Source organism: Canis lupus, chromosome 1, assembly GCF_003254725.2.
Source record: "Canis lupus dingo isolate Sandy chromosome 1, ASM325472v2, whole genome shotgun sequence".
NCBI classification, from domain to species: Eukaryota; Metazoa; Chordata; class Mammalia; order Carnivora; family Canidae; genus Canis; species Canis lupus.
The window spans coordinates 80,931,480-80,947,421 of NC_064243.1; the positions used below are offsets into that span (position 1 = coordinate 80,931,480).

Consider the following 15,942-nt stretch of genomic DNA (forward strand, 5'->3'; position numbering starts at 1 on the left):
CAGATCTCCAAGTGTGGGACCCAGACTTGTATGTTTTTTTAAAGCTCCCCAGGTGATTTTAATGTTCAGCCAAGTTCAGATAATTAGTATGAGGATTATGTCAGGTTTCCCTGCTGTCCTGCTTTTCATCCTCCTGGCCTCTGAAGGCTGCTGGCATGCCACAAGCTGTATCTGAGTCCAGAGGGGCCTCACACTCTTGGGTTGGACTGTCTTTGCCATTGCATGTCACAGGAATTGTATTGTGAACAAAAAATAGCACTCTCCTCCTCTGTAAAACTAAGACAGTGGTTAGGTCTGTTCTTGGCCTTTATGTTTTATTTGTTGAATAAAGCAGGGAACAGAGCACAATTTGGGCTCTTCATTGCAGAATAGACTAACGCTATTGTGGAGAAGCCAGGAATTAGAGAGAATGACTCCCTCAAAAAATGTCAAGTTAGAAGTATAAGCAGGAGTAGAATTAAAAAAAAAAACAAACATATTACTGATGGCATTGATGGGAATTTCTATTTTCTTTTCTTTTTGTTTTTGCCAGCTCTGTAAGCAGTCCTGCACTATCAGATAAGAATAACTTTTGAGGGATCCCTGGGTGGCGCAGCAGTTTGGCGCCTGCCTTTGGCCCAGGGCGCGATCCTGGAGACCCGGGATCGAATCCCACATCGGGCTCCCGGTGCATGGAGCCTGCTTCTCCCTCTGCCTGTGTCTCTGCCTCTCTCTCTCTCTCTCTCTGTGACTATCATAAATAAATAAAAATTTTAAAAAAGAATAACTTTTGAGTAAAATTAACATATTTATGACTCAAAGATACTACTTCCAGGCTGAGTTGGTATTCAGACCCGACACTTTGCTGACACTATATCAGTGTTAAATTTTTTTAAATTATATTATAGCTGTTGCCCTAAGTTCTTTGAGGGACCCCCATAGCCTTGGTCCTACCCTGGGTTACTTAAGGCCCCTTTGTGGTCCATTAGCTAAAAGGCTAAAAGGTTGTTGTGAGACACAGCGAGAAAAGTTCAGAGCCCTAGCCTGGGTATTTACCACTGGGTAAATATTTTAAATTTCACCCCAGCTTAGATCTGAATGTATAAGGGCAAGGCATCTCTACCAATCTTGAATCCAATAGTTTGGCCATGGAAGTCAACACTTAACCCTATACAGGTTAATAGAAGAGTCCAAGATCATACCAGAGGCCCAGCCAGATCTCCCAGCATCAGCAGGACCACTTCCTCTGTCCAGTACTGGTCATCATTTCTTCTTATCCTCAGCCTTGTCAGATGGTATTTCTGGACAAATGTATCAGAATGAAGATCGTTCGATTCCACTGTAGAAATACATATTAAGTAGCCCTAGCATCATGCTAGAATGTAAGAAAGAGTAGACAGACAGTTCTTGCCCTCAAGTAATTTACAGCATTGTTGGAAATTCTATGTGCACAGATGCGGAACAGTTAAAAAGCAGTGCCAGGCAAGGCTACAGCTCCATGTCCCATGAGTGTTTTTTGAAGTTTCTAAATGCCCCGCAAAGGTAATCATTAGGAAAGGCTTAAAGGAAAAGATAAATTGGATTCGTGGAAGCCTGAGGGCCCACCACACATCCTTTCTTTACCAGATCTGTAGGTTAGCTTTTTAATTAAGGGCTACTGCTCTTGGTGACTAATGATTTCCTTCCTAAACATAAGGCTCCAGTGCTGTTGTTTCATTCCTGTTGTTTCTGTTTGAATATACTGCTTGAGGTTTTCCCTTTCTACCATTTTTTTATATATCTATGTAATCTGCCCTTCTTAAATCTCATATTAATGAATGGGAAATAAAAAGATAAGTAATCTAGGGCAGCACGGGTGGCTCAGCAGTTTAGTGCCACTTTCAGCCCAGGGCGTGACCCTGGAGACCCAGGATCGAGTCCCACATCGGGCTCCCCGCAAGGAGCCTGCTTCTCCCTCTGCCTGTGTCTCTGCCTCTCTTTCTCTCTGTGTCTCTCATGAATAAATAAAATCTTAAAAAAAAAAAGAAAGATAAGTAACCTGGTAATGAACCCAGATAAATGATCTCGAAGTTTCTGTCTGTAGGTGCACCACTGTTTTTAACCTTATTCCGCCACTGACTCCTTTAATTGCCCTTTCTTTTTGTTTTATCTCCCTACAGTGTCCTGCCTTGGGGTATAAGAAATGAATTTCTTCCTTTAACTCCTTTTCCTAGCAAGAGATTGCTTTAATCAAAGAAGTCGAAACTCTAGATAGGTTGGTTTTTCCTACCATCAAGTACAGGGAATTTTTTTTTTTTAAGATTTTATTTTATTTATTTGACAGAAAAAGAGAGCACAAGTAGGGGGAGTGGCAGGTAGAGGGAGAAGGAGAAATAGACTTACCCCTAAGCAGGGAGCCCGACGCTTAACCGAGTGAGCCACCCAGGCACCTCATAAAGGGAATTTTAAAATATTTTAAATCTATGTGAATGGATGGTGCCCATCGAAGCTGTAGACAGGAAGAGAGTGGTCATCTTGTATTACTCACAAGCACAAAAGAGGTTAGGGAAAGGTTATCTTCCTTTGGAGAGTCAGTCTATATAGGTTCCTTGGAATGAGGGTCCAAATGTTATCAAAGATGGACTGTAGCCCAGACAGCACAAAAAAAAAAAAAAAGAGAGAGAAGAAGAAGTAGGTCCTAAACTTAGAAATTACATGAGAGCTTTTCAAAAATAGATATATAGCTAAGAATACATAAAAGAAGCAATATGCATTTTTATCTTTCTGAAAAAGCAATGCAAATTGCAAAGACCTTTTTGAGTTATATTAGGATGGATTTGATTTGGTTTCATTTCATGACCCGTGCTATATCACCAACCACTTTAGCATTTCATGGGAAGCTTATGAGAATTTCACGGGAAGAGTGCATCATCTGGATATATAATATCTGATAAAATCTTCACACACATCCATTCAAGTATCTTAGAAAAGGTTTCTGTCAGGTTGTGCTCTTTGCATGTTTTGAAAACTCACATTGAGGTGAATGCAATGTGATTAGTTTTGGGCTTACCTGTGGAGAAAAAAAAATTATATGTTAACTAAAGGCAGCATGCTTTTGTTGGAAAAACAATTGTAACTGTAGAATAATCCCCAGTGGTCACTATAATTATTGTATATAATCCATAATTTAAATAGGAGTGTAAAACAGTATATCTTTAAGATGTAAAGATGATAATGCTATATAGCATGTTGGTTGGAACCATAGAAGTTATTTTGAAATTTTTGGAACAGATTCTTAAAATTCAAAACCTCCAAAAAGACTTGTTTAACTGAATACTAGGTAAATAAAAGAAGACTAGGTAAGAAGATTCCACCATCATTCCCCTTAGATCGTACCTGAAGTACAAACAAAAGTTTGCTTCTATTTACTGAGCCATTAGTGTGTGCATGTTGTTATTCTGTTTTGTGAATAGTATTACATTTAAGCTTTATAACAATGCTGTGATGACGTTATGACAACACCACTTTAGGGATAAGGAAATTGAGCCTTGGAGAGGCCCAAAAACAAGTCAGCGGGAGCATGCAGGAAACTCTGTTCCTAACTCCTGCCCTATTCCTCTCTGTGAGACTGCATGGATTGGAACTCATACAAGAGCACTCAAAGTTTAGTGTAACCACAGTTCTAGGGTATAAATTGAGGGGCTGGTAAGGGGAAGATATCAGAAGAGCCCAAGTACACAACATTTTTAATGGATCCTGATGAGGAAACTGACTAAATGCCCACTGGTGGGAGTTGGATTCAGTGTAGTTCTTGCTTCCTCTTATGCAGAGTAGACAAGCCTCCTTTAAAAAAAAAAAAAAAAATTTATTTATTTATTCATGAAAGACACAGAGAGACAGAGACATAGGCAGAGGGAGAAGCAGGCTTCCTGCAGGGAGTCTGATGCGAGACTTGATCCCAGGACCCCGGATCATGACCTGAGCCAAAAACAGATGCCCAACCACTGAGCCACCCAGGTGCCCCAACAAGCCTCCTTGTTATATACAGAATAGGGGCATCACACAAGCTCTGCATGGGATGGGGGGTGGGGCCTGAAGTCAGATTACTTCAGGACCACCCAGGTAATGTGAAGATGGCCAGGTCCTGTTCTTCATCACAACATAATTAATTTGGGCATTATGGGAGATAAAATATTCTTCACTTCCATAAAGAATTAGGCCCTTTCCTGTTATTATTGACAGTGGCGAAGGGTAGATGGTAGCCTACTTGTCTACAGCCTCTTGTTCTCTTGGAATATGGGCTCATTACTGTTTAATATCTTCCAGTTTATCAAGAGAGGTAGCTAATGTGCTTGCTTGTTTAATGGAAGGCTCTCGATTTTAGATGTTGATCCCTTAAAAAAAAATTGTGCTGGACGAGGAGGTCTGCAGTTTTATCAGCTTACTTCTAGTCTTCTTGATTCCCCCAGCCTGTGTCTTCACCATGCATAGACTGATCCAGAGTCCTAGTTTGCTTGAGATACTTGCAGGTTACACCTGTTGCCCCAGTATCTCACCAATCTAGTATTTGTATTTTAATCTATCTCCCAATCTAGTTTCTCATTTTTTTAATGAAGCATTCTTCTTATTAAAATAAACTGGGATGAATTTGATAGATTTTCACTTTGTAGTCCCAGATTCTGTTCATGCAGCTAAACAGATTTCTCACTTCAACACTTGGTTAAATCTGAAAGATGTTCCAACTTTTTCCCAAATCTTTCCAGATGCAATGTAACTACATCTTCCTTTCAAAAGACAGCATGTGGGCAATCAGTGCTAATAAGGAGTAGGCTTGGGTAAGAGTGAGTAGGGACAGCCAACTCTTTCCAGTCAGTAGGGTGTTAGAGACCAATGTGGTGCTTTTGCCTTTACCATCTGTTGGTTGTTATTGCTTAATCATCCTGTGCACTGGTCTATAAGCTGTGAGGTCCACTAAGATACCAGGCCTTCAGTGAGCAGTGTCAGTGGTTATGTTAGGTATAATTGAAGTATATGGAAAGTCAAGGCCACGCAGTCTTGCGATGGTGATCTGAGAGCATTTGCTTCGATGGTTTTATCATTTATTGTTTGATGTAAATCTGTTACTCTTTGTTTTATTGTTGCATAGTGCTTTTATTTTGCAATAAATCTTTTAGGCCATAATAAGTTTTTTTTTTTTTAAAAAAAACTGAAAGTGTATGTTTAACAAAAAATTAAATACTGAATTTTTGTTTCTCAAGGAAGTTAACCATAATGTGTAACTTGTCCAAAATTGTTTCTAGCATCCACCATGTTTGTCATAATGATATTAGCAACCACACAAAATTCAAAAGACACAGATCTGCTGAGAAAGTATCGGCATCTACTTCCAAAATTAGCTGTTTTTTTTTTTTAGAATATTGTACCCAATATAACATTTTAGCATGGGCAGCTGCAGAAAATGTGTTTCTATGTTACTCTGTGAAACATGACTTTTCACTTAGATCAAGTGATCCATGTGAATTTAACTCATTTTTTATTCCAAGTTTTCTTATGCATGTACAAAAAAAAATGAAGCAGTAGATATTAATCTGTGAACTACCTTAGCAGAAGAAAATCTTTGCAAACAATTATAGTTTGATTTCCCCACTTTAATTCTGAGAATCAAAGATAAGCTTTTAAAAGTTAATTGTAAGAAAGTGAAATATCTATCATTATTCTGAATAATAAGGTGAACCCTTTTGTTTCTTTAAAAATTGTTGAAAGAATTTAGTGTTAAGGATATAAATATAGTTCTTGGTGGAGCACAGAATCATAGTAAGACATTTATTAAACTAAGAAGCCTATGGAGAGAATGTGCTTGGAATTAGTTATGACTCACAAATACGTCATATTTGTGCCCAAATAAGCTATGATAATCTACCAATAATGAATTTTGTTTCCCGAGGTATTTGTGATAGAATAATATTCTACAGTAATACAAAAAGATAGTTCTATGGAAATGGAAATACTTGAACTGAAACATTTACATATTTGCAGTTGAAAAATGATAGAATTAAGCGTACCTTCTTGTAGCAGAATTTGTTCTCAGCTTACCAGCTATTTCGGCCTCCAAAAGGAAGAATATTTCTGAATTAAAATTATAAGGTCTAAAAAAAAATTAACATCTATAAAACCTTGGACCCAATTGAAAATGTTAACAAATTCAAATTTATTAACCTAAAACAGCTAGTGCAATTTTGGAAAATACTGCAGGCAATTTTATGAAATAATTTATTATATAATACATACATATTGAAAAATATCTTCTGAAAAATGTCAAAGACGTATTAGAACAGATATGGCTGAGAACATAACTAAAATGCGTGAATGTACCAAAAAATATCCTTCTGCTCATTTTCTTTTACTTTAATCTACATGGATACATAAAGATTTTATTTTTAGAAAAAAATTTATATTTGAAAATGTTTTAATAATACCAACATAGTAAAACTGACTGATTTGTGGGTCAGTAAATAAATATTTCAAAGCTCTCTAACATTATTTTCATGCTGGAAAGTGTCATGAGTAGACTATAAACTGTATCATCATATTCTCAAGAGAAAGTTACCAATTTATCAATGTTTGTCCAAGTAGTTTTCTACAGTTGATTCTTATCCATAATCTTTCTGAAATTTGGGTTCTTGCTCAAAGTGACAAATTATATAACTTAATATTTAACCCCTCCCCCCCAAATACCTAATAAGATGTGGCTTCTTTTACTTCCGTTCCCTTCTTCCTACTCAGATTCTAAATGTGTCAGTAGTTTCTTTTATTGGACGAGTAGGCAGTGTTGTGGGGTTGCTTTTTACCTCCTTACTATTGGAACGGTTTCCTGCTGAGTTAAAGGGGTATTGAAATAAGTGTGCTGTAAGGCTTTCTTCCTTCCGCAAGATCCTGGGACTGAGTCTTTCAGTCACACGCTATGAAGCTGCAGAGGGCACGTTTCACAGTGGATGTCCCAGAAAGTTTACACCCACTGGGCAGGACTCTGGAACTGCCAGGAGCATCTGGGAATGCTCCAGGAAGGAGCTTGTTCTTTTATTTTTTTTTTCAGCATTGTTCAAAAGTCTACCAAGCCAGGCAGGGGAATCTTCTTTATCTGTTCCTTCTGTTGAGAAACAAAATAAAATCCCAAACCAACAGCAGCAGAGTCCTCTGGTTAATAAGATTGTAGGAGCACAGGCATTGCAGACAGCTAAAATGATTAGGTTTCTTCTGAGACATAATATCCGGAAATGAGCCACAGGCATAATGTGATCTCAAAAATGAAGAAGATGTGAATCTCTAAAGCAGGCATTTACCTATTATTCCAGAATAGATGAGAACCAGTCCGTTGGTTGTTTTGCTTGTATAAAATCAACCCCATCTGTTTGTTGGAAGTCTCTGTCTCTACCCAGTTTCTCAGAATGTGATCGATCAGAACACCAGCCCCATTAGCTGACCTGAGAGAGAGGAGAAACTACCATGGTCAAGCAGGTTTGGGAAGTACAATAGTATCTCCAATCCATGCATAGCTCATGGGTTCCTAGCACCGTTGCCTTATTAACAGTTTTGAGTTCTGTAGTATAGACATCTGTTTAACTTTTTTATAACCCTCATTGTCCACAATAATGTGACTTTGATCCTAGAACCCATTTTTCAAATTAACAGGCACTAAAATCCAGGTAACTAATGCTCCTTAGTTAATCTTTGAAAGCAGCCTTACAGGCATACCTCATTACTTCGATAAATATGCACATCTTTAAAAGAATCTCCCTTTCTCATTTCTGCTTTATCACTGTGACTTTGTATAAACTCTTGAAAAACGAGCTGGTTTTTTGTAGTAGTCATAGTGTGTGTGGATACACACACACATTTATACTGTGACATTGCCATCGTAATCGTGAAGTAGCATTTTAGCCATGCATGACTTTTATATCGCATCCCAAGAGCTGAGAGTAAGAATCTTTGCAACGGAACCATGTAATTAATCAGTCAACGTAGTCTTCGAAACTACTTTGTATATTTTGTCGCAATGCATCAAGCATCTGACCTACAGTGTCATTGATACTGATAATCTTGACATGGCAGACAGATGCAAAAAAAGGAAAATGGTAAGCAGAGAACTAAACGCAAGAATATTTACATGAAATTTTTGGTGATAGAGCCAAAAAAGAGATTGAGTCCTTTAAAAGAAAAAGAATATGGGATCCCTGGGTGGCGCAGCGGTTTGGCGCCTGCCTTTGGCCCAGGGCGCGATCCTGGAGACCCGGGATCGAGTCCCACGTCGGGCTCCCTGTGCATGGAGCCTGCTTCTCCCTCTGCCTCTGTCTCTGCCTCTCTCTCTCTCTCTCTGTATGACTATCATAAATAAATAAAAAAAATTTAAAAAAAAAAAAAGAAAAAGAATATTTTATTTTTAATTTTTATTTATTTTATTTATTTTTTATTTTTTTAAATTTTTAAATTTTTTTTTAAATTTATGATAGGCACACAGTGAGAGAGAGAGAGAGGCAGAGACACAGGCAGAGGGAGAAGCAGGCTCCATGCACCGGGAGCCCGACGTGGGATTCGATCCCGGGTCTCCAGGATCGCGCCCTGGGCCAAAGGCAGGCGCTAAACCGCTGCACCACCCAGGGATCCCTATTTTTATTTTTTTTAAAGACTTATTTATTTATTTGAGAGAGAGGGCAGGAGAGCATGAGTGATAGGGGTAGAGAGAGAGAGAATCCCAAACAGCTTCCCTACTGAGCACAGAGCCCCACTCAAGGCTTGATCCCACGACCCTGAGATCATTATCTGAGCCATAACCAAGAGTCAGATGCTCAACTGACTATGCCACCCAGGCGCTCAAAGAAAAAGAACATTTAAAACAATTACAAAGGAGTATTTCCTCCACCAAGAAGGAATTCGCTGTATTTTAGAATAAGCAGATATAGTCGAGAGTGAAGCAAAACCAGAAAGAGAAATAGATTTACCGCAAATGTGTTTTGGGAAAGGCGTAAGCTTTATAGTCTTTGATTCCCTTGTTGAACACCGTAATAGAGACTAAAAGTAAAAAATCCAATGATAGAAGAACAAATTTAATAATAGGATAATAAATCAATTTTTAGGGGCACCTGAGTAGCTCAGTGATTCAGCATCTGCCTTCAGCTCAGAGTGTGATCCTGGAGTCCTGGGATCAAGTCCCACATTGGGCTCCCCACAGGGAACCTTCTTCTCCCTCTGCCTGTGTCTCTGCCTCTCTCTCTGTGTCTCTCATGAATAAATAAGTAAAATCTTTTTTAAAAAATTAATAAATTTCTATAGTCTTAGTGAAAGCAGGGTAGTATGTGGCAAGTTAATAAACATCTAATATTTTGTTATTAGAACACTGTATTTCACATAAATTCTCTGCTTTGTCACTGTCAAGTGCATTGCCTGCACACAATAGGTAAATATTTGTTGAAATGGTAATTTTGAGATGCTACAGTATTTCATAGTAATTATAATGCTGGTTTTGGGCATCTTACGATTCTTACCAATCCTTTGATGAATTGTTTTCACTTTCTTCTAGATGGGGGGGCTAAGATTCAGAAAGTTTGAGTGACCTGCCTAAAGACACAGGGCTGGTGTGTGAGAGTACAGAACGAAGCCTGGTTTGGCCTCAAGGGTATTGTTCAGAATCTTCTTCCTCCTACTTTGGTTCTTCGGATTACTCAGTGAAGGTCCAGTCCCTGTGCAACACTGGGGTGAAGAGGGGACCTCAGCATTTATCAAAGGAGAATCAGCAGGCTCCTAGCTCTGAAGGACTCTACACACAGAATTCATAATCTTCGTCAGAGACTTCACAAGGCTGTATCATATAGTCATTTGTAATTCTGCAGAGCAGTGAGTTGAATCCTAAGCGTGGAGAGTCTCTTCTATGGGAGTGAATCACTTGTCACGTGAACCCAGCCTATAGTAGCTCAGTGTGACATTCCTGTACCTTGTCATTTACCCAGGGACAGTCATAAAAAGATGGATGGCCAACAACTGGCGCCCTGTGTCTAATGCACCATAATGAAGGTCAACTCTTGAGGTTGTGATAGAGCCAGAGAAGGCAAAGCAGCCTAAGACATGATAATTCTCGCCCACATTCTTGGTGGGAACTTGTATGTTCAGGGGTGTTTGCCAATTCGAGGACTCAGAGATCCAGTATCCAGCGTGACCTGCAGCATGTTATTTCGCATTTGAGCACATTAAGGTTTGTGTGACTTGGCCAACATAGCAGAAGCTAGTAGATGTGTGTGCACCATGGTTTATGTTCTCTGCACTATTTTTTTTTTTTTTCCTTTTCTTTTGCTTTTTCAGTAACTGGTAGCTTTAGGCATCAGGCTCTATTCTACCTTTAAGTGTTTTATGTGTATCCTGTCCTTTAGCTCTTTCTACCCTCATTTGACAGATTGGGAACTAGAAGTTTAGAAATGTTAAATAGCTTGCCAAAGGGCCCCCTTAGTTCCTGCAGGGCGAAGGTAGGCTTACAACACAGAAGTCCCATCCCAGAGAGTCCCTTATCTTACTCTGTATTTCTTTAGGACAGAAGAAAATAAAACAAAAAGCATGGGATTTTTTCCCCCTCTACAATTTATTTAGGAGTTTGCAGGGTTGTGTTGTTGTTGTTGTTTTTGTTGTTGTTTTAGATTCAAATGTGAAAATGGAAATAAGCACCAAGAAAAAACAAGAATGAGACAATCTGGGCCTTGGTTCAGAATTAAAACAAGACTCCACCAGTGGTTTAGACTCTTTTAAGTCAGAGGTCCTCTGTGTGTGTCGGGCACCCTTTCAAACAGAGCAGCCCCTAATGAGCTGCTGAATGTTTGTTTCTGAGAACTTCCACAAACATGGAAGTCACCATTTGGTTTTTCTTCTCCTGGATTATAGGAACCGGAATAGGTGTGACATTCCAGCCGAAAGCCACCCCAAGCTGTTAATGAGTTTTTTGAAAATCCTTCCAAAATGATTATAAGGTCTTTTTTTATTTCATCCAAAGGCTTGGCCTTTTGTGGGCAGGATGGACCCACCATGGCGGGGACTCACTTCCTCCCCATTGCTGAAGTGACCATGGAAATATCAACACATCCAAGATTTACCTGAGTTGCATGACCGCTGAGTCGTGAAAACAAGACATTACCACATTGGCACCTCTTGTGGTTTCCATGTGGTTTTTCCCTAGAATTCTGCCAGAGTTCCTATAGTAGCTACTTGGTCCTCACAGTGTTCCTCTAAGGCTTGCTTCCAGCTTGCTAAGAATTCTGAAAGTGAGCATTCATCATTAAGTATTTCCATGCGGTGTATTCAACTGTAACTTAAATAGAATTTTGCTTTACATTCTGTTTATTTGATTAACTCATACCTGTTTTGTTTTGCTATGTACACTGTTCAAGAGAAAAATGATAGGCAGCTATAATTGTTATTAATATTATTAGAAATGATTTCTTGGGCACCTGGGTTGCTCATTGGGTTAAGCGTCTGCCTTATAGTCCAGGTCATGATCCCAGGGTCCTGGGATCAAGTCCCTCATTGGGCTCCCTGCCCAGTGGGGAATCTGCTTGTCCCTTTCTCTTTGCTGCCTCTGCTTGTGCTCTCTTCCATCTCTCTCTCTCTCTCTCTCTCTCTTAAATAAATAAATAAATAAATAAATAAATAAAATCTTTTAAAAAAGAAGAAATGTATTCTATCCTTTTCCTCATGCTTTTTCATGAATAAATACTTAATTTTGCATAATTACTTGTGATTTTCACTATTATTTACATTGGACATTTGGACAAAGAGGAAAAAACAGAATTCCTACTCTTACAAACAAAAGAATATTCTTTCCACATACAGAATACGTTTTATAAATTGAGAGGATTTACTTTCATTGGGGACATTTATAGAGGCAATTTAAAAACTCTAAGTGTATTTTGTAAAATGCTGTCATACTTTTAAATAACTTACGGAACTTCAGAGAACATTCTTACATAAATGCAAATTACAGTTGATTATATTTGGATGCCATTTTCCAAAACAGCAAGGATAGAATTAAACAATGAAGCCTAAGAGGCAGTAAAAGTGACTTAGAAGTTCTGTCCTGGGTGAGAGCCAAAGGATGACCTGTGTTTTCTGAAAGCAATATTCTTTCATAGACGGTGGAGGTTGACTTCTGAGTTAGAGTTCATAACTGAGACTAGTATTGCAGCTTCCCCTCTGGAGGTTAATTGGAATTAAGAGCCAGCATGAAACTTCCTCACTAGACTGGGTTTTTTCCTGCAGTTGACAGAAAATGCCATGTTTATTTTATCCACCCAGCCTTGGTTCACCTATTTTTCCTGCCTAGAAGCTGCCAGCTAAATCTTTCTCCTTAACACCCTGTTTGATCACCTGTCTGTTCTGAATTCTACTTGCTTAGTTGCCATGTAGCATTCCTGATGTTCAGATTTACAACGTTCTGCCTGTTTTGTCAGGCGCTGGTTGGAAATAGTGAGATGTTGTTTCAGTAAATGGTATGACATGCTTCTTGGTGCTCTATGTATCGTAGATGTATTTATTTAGTGTTTACAATTATACTGCTTATGGCTAGATGAGTCCTTAAGTGATTGAGTCTAATTGTATCATCCTATGGACAAGGAAAAGGAAGTTATAAAAAAGTAATGTGCTTTCTCCTAAGTAAGGATCATGGCCAGTTAGTGTTATGGGGAAAGCCAGGACTGGAAGTTAGATGTCCTGGTTGCAAGATTAGAACAACTTCTACCCTTCCTTTCTTGTATCCTTCATGCAACAAATACTTATTGAGCCTCTCTCTCCCAAGTGGCAGGCACTCTGCTATGCCCTGAGCAGTATTGAGCCTGTTTTGGAACTTGTACTGTGAATTAGGAGGAGGATACTAATAGGTATCCCACAAATAGATGTGAACCACCTACTCCAATAAGTGCTACTAAGGATTGTGTAGTTATATGAGAGTGATAATGGGTGGAAGATTTCCTTGAGAAACTGACTTTGACTTGTGGGATGTGGCATTGTATTTATATGTACTTTTGAGGTGCAGTTAAATTACACAAATATTTGTTGGATGGGCCCCAAAACAAATTAGAGTCAGTAAGCTGCAGCCCCTTCCTCACTGCATAGTTTAGAAGGGAGATACATCAAGACATAACTATTAACATAAAGCAAAACCTAGAAGTTCCATTGTGCAAAGGTTACAAAGATAACTTTTTTAAAAAAGATTTTATTTATTCATGAAAGACACAGAGAGAGAGGCAGAGACATAGGCAGAGGGAGAAGCAGGCTCCCAGTATGGAGCCCAATGCAACACTCAATCCTAGGACCCTTGGGACCACGCTCTGAGCCAAAGGTAGACGCTCTGCCACTGAGCCACCCAGGTGCTCCCCCAAAATAACTTTTTTTTTGAGGGAAAGAAAATCAGAAATAACTTCCTGTGAGAGGTAGCAGATGATATAGCCCTTGAACAAAAGCTAAAGGAGGTACAGAAAGGAAGAGGGAAGGCATTCCAGTTGTAAGTAAAAGCAAGTAGAGATAGCCCGAGATAGGAAATTATAGGAGTTCTCTGGCAATAGAAAGTAGTCTCATTTTACAGCAGCAGGCTCTTGGTGGAAAATTACAACTCTACCCTGTTGAGAATGTTGTCTTTATTTAAATGCTCTTACAGTCAACTGAAATTAGGGATGGAAATGCAAATATTCACTCTTGTTGCTACTCCTGGAGCCCATAATCCTGTGCTTTGTTTGGTTGGCATCTATATGAACTGTTCCCCTCATCCCCTGCAGGAACTATGTCTAGTTCTCTAATTGCTGTATTACCTAGCATGTCATTGGGGTCCAGTGGGCATTTAATCATAATAGTGAAGCATGTCTGGTATGTTGAAGGTGTTTTCTCTGGCAGAAGCCAACTTCTAGAAACAGACACGGAACTCCTTCCAAATGACATGATTGGCCCTGTGTAGTGAGTATCAAATGTATTGTAGAAATAGAATCTATACTAATCTGTGTTACCATGTGACTTTTACCCTATTCAGAATGAGGTCACAACCATTTCTTCTCATAGATTGTATAATCATTTGTCTAAGTATTACTGTGGAAATACCTACTCATTAGCACGTATTAACCAGTAGACAGTTAACTGTATTCCAGGTTCTGTGCAGGACAGTGTTGTTGGTCAAGTTTTTCAGAAAAGCAAATGGGAAAGAATCTTTTAGAGCATATGTTGCAAATGAAAAATGGCCCCTGGTCTAGCTTAAGCACAGATATGTTTTATTTATCTTCTGTAGGGTTTCCAAGTCTGAAATTAGGGATGTTTCATAGAAAAACCTAGATTTTTTTGGCTTCCTTGAAAAATTGGAAGATCTAGCAACAATGGACCTACCTTGCCAATGGCAGCAACTGGTTGGAGCTAAGCAACATCTCTGTTCTTTAATTCAGGAACGTATTTGTCAATGTGCTGCACTCCTCATTACTCCCTATTGCCTATACCCAGCCCATTTGAGTCATTTTTGTAGCTTTCTGGCCCTTAAGACATCTGCTTTGGAATGATTCTTGCCTCTGTGAGTCTCTTCTCTTTTAACTTCCCATAGCAATTCTTGGCTAGCAAACCAGTTAATTATGATCAGAACAACTAGCATCTGTGTGCCTTGTAGTTTGCATTGGTTCTCAAACTTTTGCATGCATCAAAATCTTAAAACAGATTGTTGAGCCTTATTTCCAGTTTCTGATACACAAGGTTTGAGGACCAAAGGATTTGTATTTTTGTCAAATACCCAAGTAATGCTGTTGGTACATGGACTACCTTTTGAGAATCACCGAGCTATAGTACTGTAACATCATACAAAGCAACACAAGACTGGTGGGGCAGCATGTTCCCCACCAGAAATAATATTTGGAAAGATTAAACAATTTACCCAGGGTCATAAGAAGTAGAGTCACATTCGAAACCTTGTCTTTAGAGTATATCCAGCAGGAAACCGTACTGTAGATCCCTCCTTCTGTACCCATCTGCTTCCCAAGATCCACAGAATCCGCTAAAGGGCCTTGTAATAAAGATGTAGCCATAGGGGCTCTAATTTAGGATTATGCCAAGGATGTGATCATTGTCCTATCTCAGGACACTTAAGTTAGAACTTTTAGTGAGCAAGGGCAGAAAGGCCAAGGTTGAAACTTGACATTAGGTAGCTATACCTGCAGAGATATAAGACATATCTCCTGGATAGGCTTATCTGGGATAGAGCTCAGGAACAGAATGCCAGGCTGGCAAGTTCGCTGCTGGGATAACAAGACAGATTGCCTGGGTAGGGACTAGGTACAGAAAGCAACTTAGAGGGATCCCTTTTCCAAGATTGGGGTCCAGAGCAGAGCTAGAATTTCTCAGTTACTAGATCCGTCAAGGTTAGAACAGAACTAGCAAGAAAGGTGATTTCTTCAGTCTTGTCATGTTGGGCTTCTTAAAACATTATTTAAGTGCAGATTAGTCTCATGATATGGGACCCTTCCCACTTGGTAGAAAAGGACGGGAAAGTTTGGGAACCAGACAAGGTATAACATGGATTAAAGGTATTTTAAAAATTTCTTAAAATTCCACCTGCTTAAAACTCTTTGAAATGAATAATAAGTTCATCATGTGTTCACGATAGCCATCCACTAACCTAGTTTGAAAAATTTGTTTTTCTGCAATTAAGAGTATGCAAATATATTATCAGCTATTTACCTCCAATTTCCAAGGTAGTTATATTTATTTGCATATTTATGTGGATGGGTAAATTCACATAACATATTACTGTAGTTATATTAATGTACTATGGGTAGTTATAGGTTATGGATATAATAGATTACATCCATGAAACCCATATTGACTAGGATTTTAAGCCCAGTATAACCTGGTTAATTTCAAGGTTGACCATGTAATGTTTTGATTTTAATCTCATTGAAAAAAATGTTAAATCTCCTTACCTCTTTCCTG

At 38.8% G+C, this 15,942-nt stretch overlaps 1 protein-coding gene across 2 annotated transcripts in view; it reads left to right on the forward strand.

Annotated features, from left to right (window-relative positions):
• LOC112644686 (guanine nucleotide-binding protein G(q) subunit alpha) overlaps positions 1 to 15,942 on the forward strand; it is a 306,975-nt gene that overhangs the window by 192,262 nt on the left and 98,771 nt on the right. The gene's annotated exons all lie outside the window — the stretch shown is intronic.